Source organism: Haliotis rubra, unplaced genomic scaffold (genome assembly GCF_003918875.1).
Source record: "Haliotis rubra isolate DU_JTF1 unplaced genomic scaffold, ASM391887v1 Scf220, whole genome shotgun sequence".
In the NCBI taxonomy this organism is placed as follows: Eukaryota; Metazoa; Mollusca; class Gastropoda; order Lepetellida; family Haliotidae; genus Haliotis; species Haliotis rubra.
The window spans coordinates 248,699-269,699 of NW_025766226.1; the positions used below are offsets into that span (position 1 = coordinate 248,699).

The window sequence follows — 21,001 nt, forward strand, 5'->3', positions numbered from 1 at the left end:
CTGATTGGTCAGTCCGAAAGGTTAGCCGACGCGACCTTCTACTAGGTTTTGTTAGACTCAGTATAGCAGTGTAACGAATAATACTGAGCCTATAAGTTTACTGAGACTGTTGACTTACCATCATGTTTTCTGAATGCCTACTTCCTGCCATGTCAAGAAACGTTTAGTTTGAGTAGTGTTATAGTAGTTTACGACAACTACAGTTCGCATACTTTAAGTATGAAATTTATACCCCAACGTGCTTGGTGCCATCGCAGCACGTGAACATGTGACCAATGTCTTTTGAGATATTGTGAGGGAGCAAGTGACCGTCCCAGTGTGCGACGGTATGATCGCTTCTTTTTGCCGAAACTTTTTAAGATTGCCCTTGGTTTCAGATGGTGTTTGCTTAAAGCTCAAGGTCTCAATCCACAAAGCATTCGTAACGTTACGGTCTGTCGTAACTCTACAGTTTACGAATGTGGCACGGGACCCATGTGTATAGAAAAACCAAAAGAATAATGTTGTAGCCCTACGAACGACCCATGTGTATACAATAACAAAAAGAACCCTTTCAAACAGTTTTTTTTTAAAACTTCACAATCTATCAGCATTTAATCGTTATTAAACTTCCATTTGTCCTAGCCTTGGCACACTGGCGGTATACTGATCCCTGTGTTTATGTAGCTAGTCTGCCGAAGCACTCTGTCAGCAAACGTAAGTCGGTATTCTAATGTTCCAGCAAGGCAGCAACTACTGTCTGCGCTGAGGTGTTTATGTTGGGTCGTTTTCCAGATTCCTTGATTAGAACTGCTTCCAATTTGATTCCAGCTTCGAAGAACGAGCTGACTTTTTATGTTATTTAGTATCCTTAAGGGTGTGATTTGTGAAGTTTTTTATGGTCGAATCTTGAATGAAATCTTGAATTCTTATCAGCATTAAAGACCCAAGACGCCTGCTCTATAAATGCAGGCGATAACTATCGGAATAGGAGGAGATCTTCGCAATAGAACAGCTTCCTCAATGTGAATATTTTTACATGAGATATCAGAACATTTACTAGGTGATGTCCCTAGAGCTATCATTGTAAAGATAAAGACTAGAATTGTGATAAATGGAGAGCAGCGATTTGAGTTAACCGTGAAGAAATTGAAGGAGTGAGATAGTGAGTGAGTGGGTTGAGTTTAACGCCGCTTTTAGCAATATTGCAGCAATATTACGGCGGAGGACACCAGAAATGGGCTTCACACACTGGACCCATGTGGGGAATCGAACCAGGGTCTTTGGCTTGACGAGCGAACGCCTTAACCACTAGGCTACCCCACCGCCTCAGTGAGTTGGGTTTAACGCCGATTTGAACAACATTCCTGCTATATTACATATATTGTATAAAGTCAGCATAATGTGAGGGAAATGCCTTAAGTGATGCAGATGTTGTACCTCTTGGTGAAAAGCAACGAGCACAGTGATGGCGCTGTGAAAACCATAAAAGCCAGGGCGAAACTGGATTCGAACCCATGATCATAGGTTGACAAGTTGAAGGAGGTACAGGTGCTGGGATACCCTTGGCTTCTTAGAAAGGTTGAATAAATGAGGATCGGGTGACTGTAAAGCGACTCCCCAAACCTCTTAAATATTTTCGTTTTACAAAGACCTATCTCAGAACTCTTCCCAGAAAAGTAAGCAGGTGGGATTGTTCCAGTGGATTTGAATCGTGATACTGCCCAAATTAAGATGTAAACAGTCATCTCACTCTTATCTTAAGACTCGAGGGCTTTTAGGAAGCGTTTGTTGAACTGTCGTTAATATATACTCATGCCAATAATGGTTGTCAGCCCCTCCCACCCACCCAACCCCACGTTAAAAGAAATTGAAGGGGTGACAACCATTATTGGCATGAGTATATTATTATTATTCTATCCGGTAGTTTCCTTTATAAAGGTGATCTTTTAACATAGCATTAGGTCAAAAGATCCAACAGGCACAGACATACACACATTGCTTTCCTGCTACCACCACCACAACAATCATACTTGAATATCTCGGGGCTAAATTGTTTTTCGGCTGCCAAATAACCGACCCAGACAGGGAGTGTCACATACAGCCCTGATTTCACGTCTCGATATTTCCCTCAATCAATTGCCTTTTTTGACCCCGTAACACGAACTCATGCACGTTCGCGCAAACAAATCCTCACAATGAATGACATCGATTCGTCTACGCTTTTGGAAACTCCGTCAACGTCGACATCATTACACTATTCATCGTCCGCCAGGCGCGACCTATGATTCATCAAATTTCTTGCTCCTGAAAGAGAGATGCTGCAGTTTATATGTTGTGTAAGCGTTTACATTCTATATAGAGGAAAATGTACCGTTTTACAGCATAGGTAAAGGAAGGTGTAATGTGAGGTTTCATATAAGGTTCTGTACTGGTTTTGTGAAAGCTCAACGGATTAATAAGTGCCCTGTGCAATCCTGGTTATAAATGTTTTAAAAGTAAAAAAAATAAATGTAGTTTTAAATCACAAGATGAAAAAACACTTTAACTTTTTAGCGAGATGAGATGCCTTGAGAGTGGCCCAACAGATATTCCCGTTTTTCATCATAACCCAAATTAATACTGTACATCTTTCAAGATATATTCCTCCTGCGTCAAGCTTGGGGCGATAAATGTCGACATGAGGAGAGATGTGTTCGAATCCCGGTTAACCCTGAAAATATTTCCAGCTTTACCAGTTGCTTTTTTAAAAGGAGTTCACGCAATCCGCTCATCTCCCACAGATACAGGATGTTTTGGGCTTGAAGTTTCAAACAGCTAACCGTCACAAGTATCTATTGACGAACGTCTATAATTGTTTTTGAAGTTTTTAAATCACAACTCTAAAAGCATCCTGAACGTCACTGAAGAACAACTTCCTGGAATACAAATGTACTGAAGTGAGGACAAGGCGGTGTTAATTAAGAATTCACAGGAAGAACTACTGTTTGTTTGTCAATATATTATTGTTAGTTAAAGGTGTCAGTGACGTCTTTGTATCCTGTGTGAATAAAATCGATTTGGTTTGCGAGCTTCCAACATGACTAAAAGAACATGTTCTTTAGATAATACCGCGGGTTAGCCTAGTGGTTAAAGCGTTCGCTCGTCACGCCGAAAGCCCGGGTTCGATTCCCCACATTGGGTACAATATGTGAAGCCCATTTCTGGTGTCCCCCGCCGTGATATTGCTGGAATATTGATAAAAGAGGCGTAAAACGATACTCACTCACTCACATAATAGTGGAATAAGACCGGTTGTCCCATAGCTAATATGGAAGCCTATGTCACAAACGCACGAACACCTTTCCGCGGCCTTAACTCGAGATTAACTACCTGACACCAGATCTGGCATACATCTACATTCAGAATCCTGGTCTCAGGTGAGCGAGCCAACGATGCAAGACTCTTACACAAATGAACCTTGTGGGCGGATGCTGCCAACATATGACGTCATCACTGATATTCAGTGATCGAATCACACAATGATCACTGTTATTTTAGTAGTTCGATATCTGATTTCAGTAAAATTGGATTTTATTAGACGTCCATGTAAACCGGCTTCAGTATATATCACCATAGGGTGCGTGTCTCGCTTAGAAACAGCGTTAGAAAGACGTATAGGTGTATAGACCATACCCTTTTCCTTGTATATAGTAATAGGGTGGGGTCTATGCACCTATGTCTTTCTAACGTTGTTTCTAAGCGAGACACGCTATGTATATCTACAAATGCAGTCAGTTACCGTTGTGTCGACGGAACCTTCAATATTTCGAGTTCTCATCCGCAAAATGATGACTAAATAGGGAATGCCTAAATGATGAATATGAACCACGTTTTACTTCAGCGAGACAACCGTCAGCTCGACACATCAAATTCGAATAAAAGGTGTTTAACTGTATGTGGATATACTTATATTATACACCGGATAACCAGAATATACATAAATGTATAGAATAGTCTCAGGTGTCTCCCTTTGTCTCCAGAGAAATAATGAAATCACTTCATGTCGTTTAGTCAGCAAGGATAAATCAACCCAGTCTATAAGTAAACTTAGGCTCAGTAACGAATAATACTGAGCCTAAGTTTACTTAGACTGAAATCAACCAGACAGAAAATGTACTTGCAGATCATTTGCTGTTTATCAATAAATGATGCACACATCGATATCGATTTGTTTCTACGTTCTCGCCATTTGCAGCACCGCAATGCTTTTGTACATGACATATAATTCATATAGCACTTGGCAACTGATGTTTCAAAATATACAGATGAAGTGTGGTAAAACACCACCCCTTCCCGTCTTTTTACATCCCCAACTTCCGCGGCGGTCTGTAATTAATCGAGTCTGGACCAGACAATCAAGTGATCAACAGCATGAGCATCGATCTGCGCAATTGGAAACCGATGACATGTGTCAACCAAGTCAGCGAGCCTGACCACCCGATCCCGTTAGTCGCCGCTCACGACAAGTATGGGTTACTGAATATCAATATTCTAACCCGGACCTTCACGGGTTGTATGCTTTGGAAGTATCTACAAATTATTAGGATGGATTATAAGTGTCCCAAGATACCTCAAACACCTTCTGAATAGATGACTGCACTTTATGGATCTCCTAGTGATTCCTGGGGCGATGGGGTAGCCGAGTGGTTAAAGCGTTCGCTCGTCACGCAGAAGGCCCGGGTTCGATTCCCCACATTGTGTGAGACCCATTTCTGGTGTCCCCCGCCACGATATTGCTGGAATATTGCTAAAAGAGGCGTAAAACTAGACTCCCTCACTCACTCCAAATGAATCTTAGTACTGATTTCCTATCAATGCAAAGTATATGAAGAGGCAATGCAAGAGAAATAACAAGCCTTGACTATCCTCAGAAACAGATTCCATTTGACATTGAAGGTGAAAAAAGCTCTGAAAAGTACATAAACTGACCACTGACAAAAACAGTAATGATGGCCTACCCTACCTGTACCACCCGATATTTTATACATCATTTTGAAATAACGCTAAAAAGCTCTCTAAAGGGGTGCTTAATATATGTCCAGGGCCCCGTTCCTCACAGCGATCGTAGAGCTAAGGTGATCGTAACTCCCATACTTTAACATAGACTGTCGTAGCGCTACGATCGCTTTGAGGAACGGGGCCCTGGTGTATATATTGGAATGACGGCAAGCTTAACATCGGTCTCGCTCCAACCCTGGTTTTGAAACATGAAAGGAAGGAAACTCGCATCTGAAGCAGCTTGTTAATGGCTTGAAGCCTAAAAACAGGAAAGCGTTCTGTATCGCGAATATCGTTGTTCTTTACGTCATTGCTCTCAAGGCAATTTTACGTCAATAGTTCTCGTTTTCAAATATCGTTACGATCAATTTATGCCATTCCTTAAGAGGAAAATTGGAAGGAAATAACACGATGGCAGTGTTGCGATACTGAGCTTTCCATGCATTAATGATAAAGACGAAAGCTTAATTGTCATCGGACCATCAAACTACCACATTGCTATAAATATTGCAATGGTAGACGCTGTGTTATTAATAATTGAAATTGAAAGGGAACAAATTCTCCTAAAAGCTGCATTTATTGAAGATGAAATAGATTACTTGTATTACTTGAATCCACAGAATCGTTTCTAAGAAAAGAAGAATGGTGATCATTTGGTATGTTTTGTGGAATAAACTGAATATGAAGAAACAGATATCGCCCTCTAACGACAGTTCACAGCAACATTTGAAAATTTTCATTTTATTTCGATTGTAGTGTGGACTTGAATATCGCCGTCTAAGAATAGTTCAGAACAACATTTTAAGATATTCATTTTATTTTAATTGTAATGTGGACTTGAACTTTATCTGTATAATAATTCAAATGCGACCATCATGTTTGTAAAGAGCGTGTATTTGAAAATCATTTATAAGGCGATAATGTACTGAGGTGACACGTGGATGCGTGCGTGCGTCTGCCTGACAGTGTGCGCTGGTATTATAGTCGGTGTTGTAGTACCAGCCCGCAGAGATACGATGCCACATTTCGGCATCAAGTCGAATGCTCAGAGTAACGTCTACAAAAGTTAATCCACAAGTCTTGGAGAGGCAACGTGTCGTATTTCCCCAATCGGTTAATCTAATCCCGATTAAGTATCAGGATACCTGACTCTCCTTATACAAGCTTCCTAGTATTTATCAACGTGACGCCAACGTGTTGTCCAATCAGAGATAATTATTTATCAGTATCCACATCTGGTACGTCTTTCTCCGGAAGATATCTTCTCTGCTGGGATCTCCCAGTATGCAAGCAGTCAGCTCTAGTATTGTCTGATCCGATCAGTTGATCACTGTTGCTACAGCTCCTGTCAAGTTCAGAACCACTGTCACAATCGTGTAGTCTTTCACTGTTAAATCTGCACGACAAAAAGCAGAGGATCATAAAATATATATGCTATACCAAGTATTGTCATAAAGATAAACGTTGATGATAAACATCCGTTGCAAGAACGTTTATGTATTTACCAAAAACGAATCCGATAGTTTGCTAGTATTGCACGTGTACGGTGTATGGTATGTGAGATATGACACTTTCAGTGTCGATTGTTTCTGTCAGCCCTGTCGACTCTTATTATTATTCTATTTTTATCATTTACGTGATATCTAACACAGTTTGTGTATGAACCGTTAATCGGTGTGTTCAACGCACAGGTCTTCCACGTGCTAGCGACATGCTGGAAACTGGCTGAAGTCAGCGTAGAGTGTCATATATATTCATTGGCTTAATTTTGTGATCAAAAGACGAAATATCAGCTTATTGTGGTAGCATTTCCTGGAATTGAGACCCGGGAAGATCCGGGTTAGAATTGGTCTTCAGCAAACCCATGAGAGGCGATAAACATATCTCTGACTTGGTTGACGCATGTCATCGTAATTGCGTAGATCGATACTGATGTTGTTGGTCACTGGATTGTTTGGTTGGTCCAGATTCGACTATTCCCAGACCACCGCCATGTAGCTGGAATATTAGTGAGTGTGGCGTTAAAAACACAAATTGTTTCTACTATCGTCTTCGCCATGCCTGTGGCTTTGACTCCGAGGTCCATCCATGGTACCACCCTGAACATGTCCAGGGCTTCATGGAAAATGCTGCTTTCAAACTTCTGTGGAATAGGCCCATAACAAACAAACAAATGAATCTGAAATTGAAGTCTACATGAGGATGCAAAGGTGCGAGTTTGAGACAGTTTCCACTGTTGACCGTTTGTTGTGACCTTAAATGTAGAATGGGCTTAAGTGTAGAATAATCATGAATATTCATCAGTGGGCGGAGCTTATGTGCTACGTCACATACACGGCCTAGTATCTCCCGCAGAACAAGCGACTATTCTACGCTTAAGCCCATTCTACATTTAAGGTCACAACAACCGTTAAGTTCACTTGGAGAGAGTCAGTATTAATAAACAGGCGGACATTGTAAAGGCCTTGTGCTGTTTCATCCCCTTTGAATGTCTTATGGCTGGTCTGCCTCACCTTTGATCTGGGATCAGACATTCATTATACATGTGATGCACCTTTGTGGCACCTTTGATGCACCTTTCATAACAGCAACACATGTGTTGTTGTTTCAGCCGCTCTAAAGTTAATATTCACTCCGCTCAACTCGGCTTATTCCGCTATGGCTTCAAATTACCTTTGGCTTACTCAGCCTCAGTAGAGCCTCGGCCAGTACCCATTACTGAACTAGTTTCCTGCTAGTCATTACCAGAAGTCTTTATATAGAAGTTCAACTTGTTGTCTTTGATTATTTCATAAATTCAAACAAACTTTTAAGTCTATAGAATCCTAAACGGGAGACATATTTGAAGTTTTCTATCTAAACACGTTTCTGGTCTAAACTCACTACTTGGATGTCGTCTCACAGTCTAAATACCCCCTAAATACAACAGTCAATTGACTTAAACAGGTTTAGAATGAATACGTGTAAACATGTTTACAACCAAATGAACCCTTATACCGTAGAACATTAATTTAAAAATGTAAACGTGTTAAAAACATAAATTTGATCTTTTAGCATTTAAACCTGTTGAAATAAAAAGCGCATTGGTTTAGTCCAATTTTAATGATATGTTTATTGTATCAATATACATGTAAGGAGTTGTGCATATCAGATTCGCGGGCACTTGCATAACACTACCAGGATTTACAACGAACTTAGTACAATATTAACATAGGATATTCAAACAAGTATTGGTGAAAATGACATTAAAATGTTGACGTCAACTCCGTAGCACTGCACATGTGAGACTTAGTAAACAAGAAGATGTTGCAGATTCGTATCCTTCCGAGCTGTTTATTGACACCCCAAATATGTTCCAGCTGCATGGCGGCGGTCTGTAAATAATCGAATCTGGACCAGACAGTCCAGTGATCGATTTGAATACCCAAGATTGCCCCGGAGTACCCACGAATCGGAGAGCAATGGGCCATGAGTTAACCCACCAAACATAATACTGGGAGCAACAGACATTGATGTGTAGAACGTTTAAGATGCCGAAAGTGTATGCATACATTTTACCGCATTTTCTGACTAATATACAGGCCTCGAGTACCGCGATCAAACGATGGTTAAAGGATTTTTAAAAAGGTTAAACATTAGGCATTTTTATTACATAATGCCATTCCAACATGAATACATACCACATCTGCACCATCCATTCCTGAAAAAAATCGTAACAATTATAGATATATGCACCAAGAATATAAACGCTTTAGTCCTGCCCACGCGTATGCATTTGTTTATTTTAGCGGTCAGCCGTCTGTGGCTGTGAGAGTCCGCTTCGTGGGTTGACCTTTCTTTGTGTGTTGTACGCCATCTACTCTGAAAGAATTGACACATATTTTTCTTTTATTACACATTCCTAGGGTTCATTAACAGCGAATATAAACTATGTGTAGTGACCTTTTAAACATCGTTTAATGATGAAACCCGTGTCTATATTCGAATTTCGGCTAGTAACTTTCAGGCATAGCTAGCTAGACTGGACTAGCAAAATTTGGAAACTATTTCGCACACTGACGACAGGAAGTCCGAATATTTGTAAGTTCATCGTTACACAAAAAACATACAGCTCCTTTCGGGCCGTGAATCGAAACAAATATAATTTATAAAAGATGAGGAAGTGCGCGGTGGATCGTCACAAACGGTATGACGTTATCAAGCTATGACGTCATAACACCAGACGGAAACAGCCGAACGTGGGATTGGCGCCGGCGCAATGATCTCTGGGTAGAAGAGTGCGCCATTTGCAGGATGTGTTCGTGCTTCCGGTGTCGTTATTCCTGCTAAACTATGTAGCATTAACTTCTTATAATGGGGTGTTGCGCTTCCGGAAATGAAGTATCTGATTTGAGGGTAAGACGATGCAAATGATGTACGTATATTATTTTGTTGCTTAACTAGCTCAGTTCATTATTTCCATAATCATCCTGCATTGTAAACTCTTATCGGGTTACACTGACTGGCTGGCGTGTGTCTCTTTTGTGTGACATTTTATCGATGATTATGCGTAATATTCGGTACATATGTTTGAAATTTCACTTTCAAATGAACTCATAAGAGAACAGGATGCGTTTCACAATATCCAAGTCGGTGAAAATAATGTTCTTGGCAGGCGACACTGTTCTAGGGGATGTAACTCATATGGATAGTTTTGTTCAAGAATTATCTCCCTTGGACAGTACATCGAAAACCGTATTCCATTAGCCCTCCTTGATCAGTGAGGATAAGTCCGACCAAAGACGTATATTCACGTGTATACGTCTTTGGTCCGACTGATCTTTTCTCAAACATCGAGAAAGCACTGGTCGAGACTTTTCCAGATTGAGGTCATAGCAGATACATAACCCATATTGTTTATTTTGCAGGAAAGTCCAACGATCTCGCAAAATGGCCGCTGAAGAATCTACGTAGTTGGAGTAGCAAAAACGAGGCTGCACGGATATATTCTTCCTTCTTCTGTTGTTGGCGTTTATTGGAGGAATGGTATATAACAAATACAGATTACCTGTAGATGTTTTCAAGTCAAATGCTGCTGCATCATGTCCCAGGTTTTCCTATGGGCCCTGAATAGGTCCACTAAATACTGTTATAATTTCGTAACCAATACTGATAAAAGGGAATTCAAAGAATATTAAAAGGGATTGGAATTCTTTTCTTTTATACTTATGCATTAGCGTATATCCCAATAGGTTTCCAGTACTGTTTTTGAAGTTAACAATGTGGTTAAAAATGGCCCTCTATAAAGGACATCCCATGGCGGAATTTCTGATACCAGGTGGACACTTCGTCCACAGGACAAAAGGGCTTAAACCAGTACCAGAAAACGAGATAAAGATGTCATCTATGGGATAACCTCATGCCATGCTCCAAATATATTTTTGTTATGTGGGAATGTAACATTATTATATTCAATATTTCCTTTGTTTAAGGGGTATGTGAGTTACCTAGGTGTGAAAGATGGGTGACCCCTACCGCCTCATCAACGGGCTACGACAGCTGGGGAAACGTGTGTGGGCCCAACAAAACAGTATTACCAATAGTAACCAGTCAGGGACAAGACATGACAGATAGACCGCATGTACCATTAACAAAGAGAGTGACTTGGTGTTGGTTTGGTTGGCAATCAGCTCTTTATCACAACTATACCACTGCTGTCTGATGATATGTATTCTGAAAGCGACAAACCAGTGGTTAATATCGTGAACAAAGATACTCGCATCACTGCTGTGGTGACATTCTATAATCCAGGTCGACAGATGACATTGTAACCACTCACTCTTACTTTTAGTCTTTGGAAATAAGTAGTTAAAAACAAAGCTTCATTGTGAAATTCAGTGGAACCAGTCATGGGCCAGGCTTCCCCATATGTTTAAGTTCAAGAATATGTAAGTGGGGAGAGGGAACACTCCTGTCAGACAGTAGCCAGTGGCTCAAGTGAGAGAGTTTAGTTTTACACCGCTTTTAGCAGTATTCCAGCAATATCACCGCAAGGGATACCAGAAATAGGCTTCACACATAGTGCCCATATTGGGAATCGAACCTGTTTTCTGGATGAAATGTAGCTGTCAATACTAGTCAACAGAAGTAAGGGACTCATCATTTGTTAAGAAAGGGCACTGATCTCTGGACTTTATTGCCATAGAATAAATGGCCAGTCTCATTCATCTCACCATATTTGAAAACATATTTAACTGTTCAGGGTTGCCACAGGTCAGGGAAAAGTCAGGGAAGAAATTAATTTTTCAAGATCAGGGAAAAGTCAGTGAATTTTTTTACCAGTCAGTGAAAATTGAAGTTTGGGAAAAGATTCAGGGAAAATTGCATTTGGTCAGGGAAAACTAGTTCCTTTCAGACTTCACAGAGGCAAGGATTGTATGATTTTGAGTTCCATGTCTGTATTAAATGTGTTTTTGTATAGAGATTGGTACTATGATCTTTAATTTACTTGTTTTGGCAGAGTCCATTTGTATACATAGTTTGGAATAACTTCCATGGATGGTTGACACAAAATGTGACCAAATATTCAATCTCAAGCTCTCTGCTGAACTTTCTTTATTACTTGGGTGTGACTCAAATACTGTCACAGATAATTGTTTTGGCCTTTTACTATGAATGGCTAAATTCTTTTTAGTAAAGGAAGGGGTAAAACCACACATTGATGGTTTTAAGAAAGTGTGTGAACAGAGGTATTCCATTGAGAAAATTAGTTTCTCAAGCAGAAATAAAACCAATAAATTTTACACAAAGTGGACATAGTTATGAACCACTTTTCAATTAGTACAGCCAAAGCATAAGTGAAAAGCAGGGCACAGTGAAGAGTTAGCAGTTTATTTTAAGCTCACAACAGTATTAGTATGAATGTGAGAGTGAATGAGTTTGTTTTTTGTTTTTAAGAAAAATGTCAGAATTTCTACCAGTAAATTTCATACTGTCAAAATGAGTCACCATTTTCCTAGAGGTGATCCTCAATCTTGTAACAGGGACTTTCTGACAATAAAACATTGAAATTAAAAAAAAATGTTCAAAACTTCTTATGTCCAAGTTTGCCAGAGGTAATACTTCTGTGTCATATACTTCATCTTGATGTTAGATGGATCTTGTTTGATTACATCTGACTACTTTGTCTTCAGATTTCACTTTGTCTTAAGTAAAATGGGTGGAAAGGTCGGGTGTAGGCCGAAATTTTATTTGTTTTCTTTTAATTTTGATCAGTGAAAAATCAAATTGGTCAGGGATAAGTCAGGGAAAAGTCAACATCTGTGGCAACCCTGCTGTTACATATCCGCACCGTTATCTCTTACACAACCTCTATCTCATGTGATCATATTTTTCAGATATCACGTTTTCAAGTGACAAAGAATATTTCTACAAGAAGTTTCTTCCGGAGTTTTCCTGATGCCACGTTCGATCTGCCCCCTGCTCTGGCCAACTGTCATGTGGGTGACCCCCTGGTATCAACGGACCCCATCGTTTGTGTGGCTCAATGTCCAGCAACTACACTATTAACTTCCTCCAGTGTTGCCTCTTTGTGTACCTATGACGGTGCGACTTGTCCATCATTGCCTGTCCTTCCACAGTAAGTCCATGATTCTTATAACAGTAACAGCATGCTCATTTGAGACAGTTATTGTTTATTAGGGGTGAAATGGTACGCTCTTACTATTGCTTGGTCGTTGAGTCAATGCGACCAATCTTCGACTATTTCAATTAATCGGACCACCACTAGCTCTTACCACGGTAGGCCAGTGGGTTCTGTCTGTTTCGGTTCGGTATCTGAGATATGATCATAATGCAGAAAATTGACAACAAGAGCCAAACCTTACATTGGTTAATATAGCCATAATCTTTGTAATTTTGAAGGAACAAAACTGTCATTTTATGACTAGATAGAAATGACCATACGAAAACCGAAAATACAGAATTTTTGGATTGTTTTATGGTATACTGAACGAAAGCAAAATGTAGCGGTTCTACTAATACCGCGGTATACCGTTTCATCACTAGTGTTGATATCCATTTCAGTTTCCACATTGTTTCATATTTGTGTTTTAAAACATGTAATCATGTAATAGTTTTATTAGACTAAACTTAAATTATTGTCTGTTCCAGCTGATGCATTATTTTGCAGATCTTACCTTTCATTAAACACATGCTGATTCAGGAGAAATTTGACAGGAGAAATGTCATTTTTATTCTCTTATTTTGATTTTGTGTTTTGTATGTTTGTTTAATGACGCAACAACTAAACATAAATGTATGTTTTAGATTCATACAATAATTATTGAAAAATATTTGAATTTAGCAAAACACTCCTGAACCGATGTGTGCCTTCCTCCTTTTTCGTCATGGTAGAAGCCGTCACCTCAAGTATTAAAACAGCAATTTCAGGAGATGTTCCCCAGGTAGGTGCGTGTGTGGGTGTGTTTCTGTTTACGACCACACTCAGCAATATTCCAGCTAAATGGAGGCGGTCTGTAAAATGATCGAGTCTGGACCAGACAATCCAGTGATTAACAGCATGAGCAACGATCTACGCAATTGGGATACCATGACATGTATGAACCATGTCAGGGAGCCTGACCACTGATCCAGTTAGTTGCCTCTTTCATGAAGTATATACAGACCGCTGCCATATAGCTGGAATATTGCAGCATAAATCTAAATTCACTCACTCCCTTGACACTTGACAGGGGGGTCTCACTGTGGGTAAACTTCCTGAATTCGGATTCAACATAAAGGTAGCACCTTGAAGTAGAACTGTTCAAAATACCTTTAAATCCACAGCACTCTATACACAGCCGAAGAGAGCTGTATTTAAGTTATTGCTGGAAACAATTATTCATCTTGCTAATGGATGGATTAAATCCCAGCTGGATGTCCATTTGTACATGTTGTTTAAGTAACGGTCCACCACTCTTAATAGAACTAATTTACGTGTGAAATACACAGAAGCCCATCAAAGCTTTTTACCCATAAATGCAGAATTCAATAATGAGTATCTTGCCTCGACAGTGTACAACGCATCCACATAGTGTTTTTTAAAAGGGTTGGGCCAATTATGTTGTTTCCCAGACTCAAGCTAATTGTTTACATAAATCTCTTGCTTGATTTGCTTTGGACAAATTGCTTGGGCCTTTTGAAAGAATAAAGTAAGGGACTTGATATGTTTATTGGTATGGTGAGGGTAAAGTACCTTTGATGTCATATTTCTTTAAACTATAAGTAATAGTAAAGCAAAAACTCACTAACCCTATCATGGAAAATTCATTTCTGTCGTTTATTGATTGTTATTTTATACCCAAAGCAATATTCCAGCTTTTGGCGGCAGTCTGTAAATAATCGAGTCTGGACCAGACAATCCAGTGATCAACAGCATGAGCATCGATCTATGCAGTTGGGATGCTATGAAATGTGTCAACCATTCAGTAAATCAGCGAGTCTGACCACCCGATCCCGTTAGTCGCCTCTTACCACAATGTATTATACTTCTTTAAATTTCAGAAAGTTTTGCAGATATTCAAACTACATGGCGAGCTGTTGTATTTGGCTGCAATATCCTTCGGTAAGTGGCAGTCTTCAATACAAGTGAAAATACTCAGATTCTCCTTTTTATGTAAAATCCCATTGGTTTTACTGGCATACACATTACCACCATACAAATATATTTTTTCTTCCCTTCCTCTGTTTTGTTCTCTGCTTCATAAAACATGTCATGTGCTTTCTAATCAGAATTGACATATCTCTATACATTGTGGCATCCCTCACACAATGTAATTATATCCTGGGTTCATACTTCAACATTTTTATGTAAATTGATGAAAGAGAAACTTTACGAGTCAGGAGTCTACCTGATTTCATTACTCATTTAATTACACATGTCAGATATCATGTTGTTTTTGTTTTTAAATAAAAGTCTGACCAAACCATAAAATTGTTTTTAGTTTAGCTGCTACTTTTGTTGTTAGATAGAATAATTGCCATAGACTATGTAGTTCGAATTTATCAAAGGTTATACCCGTAAATGTCATACAGCGTGGTACCTGTGATCACATATTTTACAGAATTTTTACAATTTACTACTTTGGAAAAAAGTCAGCTACTTCATTCACTGACCTCCGTGGTCTGGTGGATAGCGTGTCAGCTCCAAGAGAGTGGGATCAGCAATGGTTCAATCCCACTTCAATGTGAAACACGTTAAAATATAAAACTTTGTTACTACAGGAACTGATCAGGCTCAAGATTCAGCATTTCACAGGAAAGTCCTCTATATTTTCAGCTGTAGTCTTAAAATGAACACAACATTTCAAATCTGGCCCATGGAATTCAACAACAGTTGACTTTGGCACTTCACTGGTTTGCTTGACTAACATTCACAAAAGTTACAACCTTTGTCACACTTTAAAGAAAGTTCTGTCCTCGCATCTCACCAGTCTCTGGAATCCTGTATTAATAATAGAGTCTCCTGTTGGAGTGCAAGCTAGGAGATTATCAAGACCAGTGTTCGTGATGGAGTATTTTCCAGGGGATATCCCTCCCAACTAATATCTTAATTTAGGCCCATGGGGCATAGAAAGAGAGAGGAAACTCTAATTATAGGTCATCCATAGCGCTTAAATACACAGGGAAAGCCCAGTACTGTTCCCTGAGTCGGGTATCCATGTTAAAGTACTTTCGCAGTGATTCCCAGTTGGCTAGCGTAAACCAGTAAAGTGGCGGTAGAGGTAGCCTAGTGGTTAAAGCTATATTCGCCACAATACCAAATCCCGGTTCGACTCCCCACATGGGTACACAATTTCCAGGAAGCCCATTTCTGTGTCCCCAGCCACATGATTTTGCTGGAATATTGCTAAAAAGGGCATAAAACCATACTCAGTCAGTCAGTCAGTAAGTAGTAAGTCCGCCAAGACGCAGCTCGCATTGCAGGTTCAGGAATCTGATGGTGACGTTTTATATCACCACAATACATAAACATAACCTACAAAAAGGCAAATGCAATAAAAAATGTTCACATTGACCCTGTGAATACATTCACATAGATCCTGAACCCAACAGATGAAGAGAGTTGCTGTCAGTTTACTTTAACTGTTCTTTTCAGGCTTGGCCCTTTTGATTGTCATCATACTGTTGAAGTTCCTAGCCATGCTTTGTCATCTGACAGTAACCATTCACAGTGCTTCTATGTTTTGCCTTCTACCGGATACCAGCTGGTGGAGTTTGGAAGATATATTAACAGATACATGTTGTCTGTGGGTAATGTCCTTGTCAACTCTTTTGGTTGTGGGTGTCTGTGATGAACTCTCTGCATCAGAAGACACCGCACATCTCCTAAAAGTGCATTTCTCATAAACCCCCATTATAAAAACATATCCAGAAGTAATGCCTTTTGCTACTTGAGGATTTTGGTGTTGTTATTTGACTTGATTTACATGGAAACAATTTGAACTTAGTCTCAAAAGGTGGACTTCTGCTTCTGTGCATAACTCGAAACCGTGCACATATCTTCAAACAAACTTTGCAGATATATCAAACAGATCTAAAAATGGTGCCATTTGCTATTTTGCTTTTTGGCATTTATATTTTCTCGATTTCCATGGAAGCGCATTTGGACTCTAAGTAACCGCTCAGATGATTTGTTCTTTCCAAATTTGAGTTGTTGGGGATTTGTCATCTTCTTGATGACTCTTGTTTGCAAAGGTATAAACAAATGGGATGGTAAACACTGGTGGTCAGTGATCAGTGATGTTTTATTGGCCATGCATCGTACTGTAAACCAATATTTTGGGAGTCCTCATACTGTCAGTCACTGGCTTGTTTGATCAAAAATAGATTGTTTACAGGTGGCTACCGTAAGGTTGCTGAAATATTGTGGCCTTATAGAAACAAATGTAGTTCAGATGCTCAGTAAGTCTTAACAAATGACTTGTGTTCTATTATTATTTAACAGCAAAACTTTAGAAGTTCAAATACACTTTCAAGGAATAAACTCACAGCGTCAACACTCTGGTATAAGCCGATGCTTTCACATGCAATTTATACTGCTCCAGGTATTTGTTCTACAATCTGCATACAAATCTCAAGGCAGAGGTGATCTCAAACACCAGAAATGCAGGTATGAAGGTCGATACCTGGATGGTCTATGCTGCCTGTTGCCTCTGTGATTGGCGGTGTGGGTTGGTTGGGATTATTGATTATCTAAACCTGAATCCTTCTACTCCCCTGAATAGTCCAAACATGGGAAGTGCAATCACAGGAATGATTGCTGGTCTGGTCAGGGTTTCAGAGGAAAACAAGGGTTCTGTTTTTTTGGTCAACATCCGTTTAGGTCAACCTTACCAAGGGCCTGCTATATTTAAAAGGCTAGAAAGTAACCACTATACTAACCACTATGAAGCCAAGCTAGTTGTGGAGCCCTTTATACAATCGTTCCTTTAAACTGAAAATATCCAATTTGGGAAACTTGGGCGAGGTTGGTCGATCAAGCCGAGTCACCTTTGAGGTTACGAAATAGGGTGAGGTTGACCGACTGTGTCAACATTAGGTTACTGTTTTAACCAGGTTTGCCTGATCCGGACTTGGATATTTTATTTGTTATGATAAGTTTGATAGGTGTAAATAGGTTATCATCTACATACTTTTCATGTAGATGAGAAAAGTAAGTTACAAGGGCGTAATAAAAGACAACTGCATACATATTTTTTCTGGGACACATTTTTATCAGTAGTGAGAAGGTGATTGTGACCAGACACAAATTTAGAACAGGTGAGATATGAGGAACCTACTAAGAAACGCCACAGGAATCTGTAGTTTTGATCAAACCAATAAAATTAGATCAAATACTCCACCCTGTATTTATAAAAAAGACATGCCACCAAATTTTGTTTGATGGATTGTTGTTTAACACCCCACTCGGCAGTATTGTAGCTATATAGCTACGGCCTGTAAATATTCGAATTTGGACCATTCCACTTGAGAATATGCACAGGGATAGGAGAGATTGTGAAAATTGTGATTTCACCCCAGTACATGGAGGACCACGTGTGATACAGGCGTCTAGCAAATTCTAAGAGACAGCTTAACTAACTGAGTAGTCATGCTTGCTGGTTTACCTGGAAAATGTCATCAGATATCAACTGTGTGGATTGATGCTCTTGATGTCAGTCACAAGACTGGTTGGTCCAGACTTGATTATTTTACGTGTATATTGAGAAGGAAGAAAATAACAATGAAGGATACAAAGAGGCTGTTTAATAGTTAAAAACAGGATAGTTTTAAGCAGGGTCCTGGTTCACAAAGCGATTGTGACTGTCCAAAATGACAGCCGTAAGGCTGTGTTAAAGGATCGGATTTATGAGCAACTTTGCTTTACAATCACTTTGTGGAATAGCCTTAAGCGGGGACGATTTTACAGTCAACTTTACGATATTGGATAAGCAAGTAGCACATTAGATGGAATTTTGACACAACTTCTTACTCCTTTACCACTAAAAGTCATTTCTGTCACCAACTGGTTTGGCTCGTATGCCGACCTACCAGACCAGTTGTAGGCTTGCCCAATGGCGCTACTCCAGTTTCCTTACATGTTCATTGCTTTAAAAGATACCTGCTAATATTTGGCCAACTGTTGTGTCGGAAGAGTGACTGACAAACTGCAACATCAGTAAACAACGCATGTGCGTGTGCATGCTAAATTGCTTGTGTGTATGTGTTAGGATGGGAGTTTTTTCTTCTTGGCAATTAACATTTTATGCAAGTTAAAAAATCTACACTTAACTTCTCTCAAAACTGAATACTAGGGAGGGAAGGCGGATATTATAATTTTGAAGAGTTACAACTTAAGGGCCCAGGCAAAAGGAAGTATGTATTCATGTTATGTATTTCATAAACATGAAACAAACCTGTGATGTATTCCAAACTAGTGTGATACCTGTGCTTCTGGCCTTAAGTCTGCAGTGTATTACGGGCCTGTTTTGATAACGTTTGTAAGTTTTGTGTCAAATCAACAGATAATATAAAAGTAGACTTGATTTTTATCTACTGTGTTGCAAAATGTATGAGAAAGATTGCTTTTGTCACTGGACAACATAATGAGAATTGGTCTTGGGGCAGTTTTAGAGACAGATGTCATCAGATACAATACTTTTATTTGAACAAGCCTTTTTCCATTACCTAAATGTACACTTTTGCTAGAAAGCGAGAAATGGCCACATGAGGTACATGATAGGTGCTCTATATACCAGACCCAACGATTTTGTCTCTTCTGTTTGTGTTTTCAGATTATTGTATCTCTTTGGTGATTGTCATGTGGAAGAGAATCAAACTGGTGAGACTGTAATTGTGATGTAATAAAACTTAAATACTTTTATTTGCTTTGAGATAGAAAGAAAATGTGACTAGACATCTCAACTCACCACTTAACCCACTTTTAGCAAGCATTGTCTATGGTCACAGGCATTCTATATTTTACGAGAGCTTGTTGCTTTGCTGTTGATAAGTACATTTGGTGTCTGTGGAAATGTTTTATGACTTACTCAAAAGATATTTAGTAAAACCGAAATATAATTTTGCTGTGTGTGTAGGAAGGATGGATAAAACAGATTAGTCTTCAGATTGTCTCATATCTTGATGACCCCCCCACCACCCCATGTATGCACTTTTTATTCATAGACCCCACAACCCCTGAAGGTTATCTTCAGTAACCCATGCTTGTTGTAAGAGGGGACTAACAGGATCGGGTGGTCAGGCTCGCTGACTTGGTTGACACATGTCATTGGTTCCCAGTTGCGCAGATCGATGCTCATGCTGTTGGTCACTGGATTGTCTGGTCCAGACTCGATTATTTACAGACCGCCGCCATATAGCTGGAATACTGCTGAGTGGGGTGTAAAACTAAACTCACTCACTCACTCACTCATGGACCCCACAGACAAAAAGTAACAAATGCTGTATAATGAATGACCAGTTGCTACTTAATTAAAGGCTATTTGGAAAAATGGAACCTTTTTTGGTTATGTTTTTCATGCCCTACTTCATCTGACTCTCCTCTCAGTTCTACTTCCAAGTTCTACTTCCAGATTTTTAACCCCTATTTCTCCTAGGTGGTACAACTGTTTAAAGAAGCAGGCTCAGCCTTGGGTCGAATCCCACTTCTCTTGATACAACCTGTCTGGGTAAGTTGCTTTTCCTGATGTAGCATGTCTGTTGTTTAACATTGTATTCGACAATATTATGGCTATGTGAAGCCAGAGAACATATAATATGGTCTCTGGTGAAGCATATTATTGAAACTAGATCAGACAATCAAGTGACTGACATCATGAGTATCAATCAATGTAATTGGGATATGATGACAAGCAACTGACCAAGTCACCAAGTCTTAAGCCCCCAAACCTTCAATCACCTCTTACCACAAGAACAACTTGTGGGAACCTATATTCTTACAATGGAACCCCATGGGTGTTGTTTCTAAACACCAGTGTGGAGAGGACTGTTCTAGGGGACTGTAATTGTGTAAGTTCACATATTCCCATGGTTATCTTCCTCGTGTATGTTCCAGTGAATGGATAGCTCTAGTTTGCTCCTGACTAGATACACTAGTAGATCCACCGACTAGATACACTGAGAGATCTGCATGACTAGATCCTCAGTACAAGTAACCATCAGCGAAAACTGACAATAAGAAGTGCCGTACTTGAACTGCAATCTCCTTGCAATATAACTGTGCATACTCTGCCTAAATGTGATAATGTGAAATGCGAAGGTCAGTCAGGCGGATCCAGAGGGTGTGGGTGCGACCCTCCCTTCTCCCCAAAGAAACTGTCCCTGAGTAGCATTTCCCCCTAACCTTTGGACTTCATGATTTATGTGCACCCTTCCTCCTCCAATGGATGTAGGTACTCAATTCATATGTAAGAGCCACCACTTTGTGTGCCCTTCGCCCATT

At 39.7% G+C, this 21,001-nt stretch overlaps 2 long non-coding RNA genes across 2 annotated transcripts in view; one reads left to right on the plus strand and one right to left on the minus strand.

The window, feature by feature from the left end:
• On the plus strand, positions 1-13,891 carry LOC124277342. Its single transcript, XR_006898803.1, has 3 exons — positions 1-108; positions 1,135-1,136; positions 13,881-13,891. It is a non-coding gene; the product is annotated as an uncharacterized LOC124277342 (long non-coding RNA).
• The window catches only part of LOC124277340, an 18,929-nt gene continuing 9,931 nt past the window's right edge, over positions 12,004-21,001 (minus strand). The window contains exons 2-3 of the long non-coding RNA XR_006898802.1: positions 14,153-14,158; positions 12,004-12,088 (exon numbers count right to left, since the gene is read on the minus strand). This is a non-coding gene — a long non-coding RNA (uncharacterized LOC124277340). The remainder of the gene's footprint in view (positions 12,089-14,152; positions 14,159-21,001) is intronic.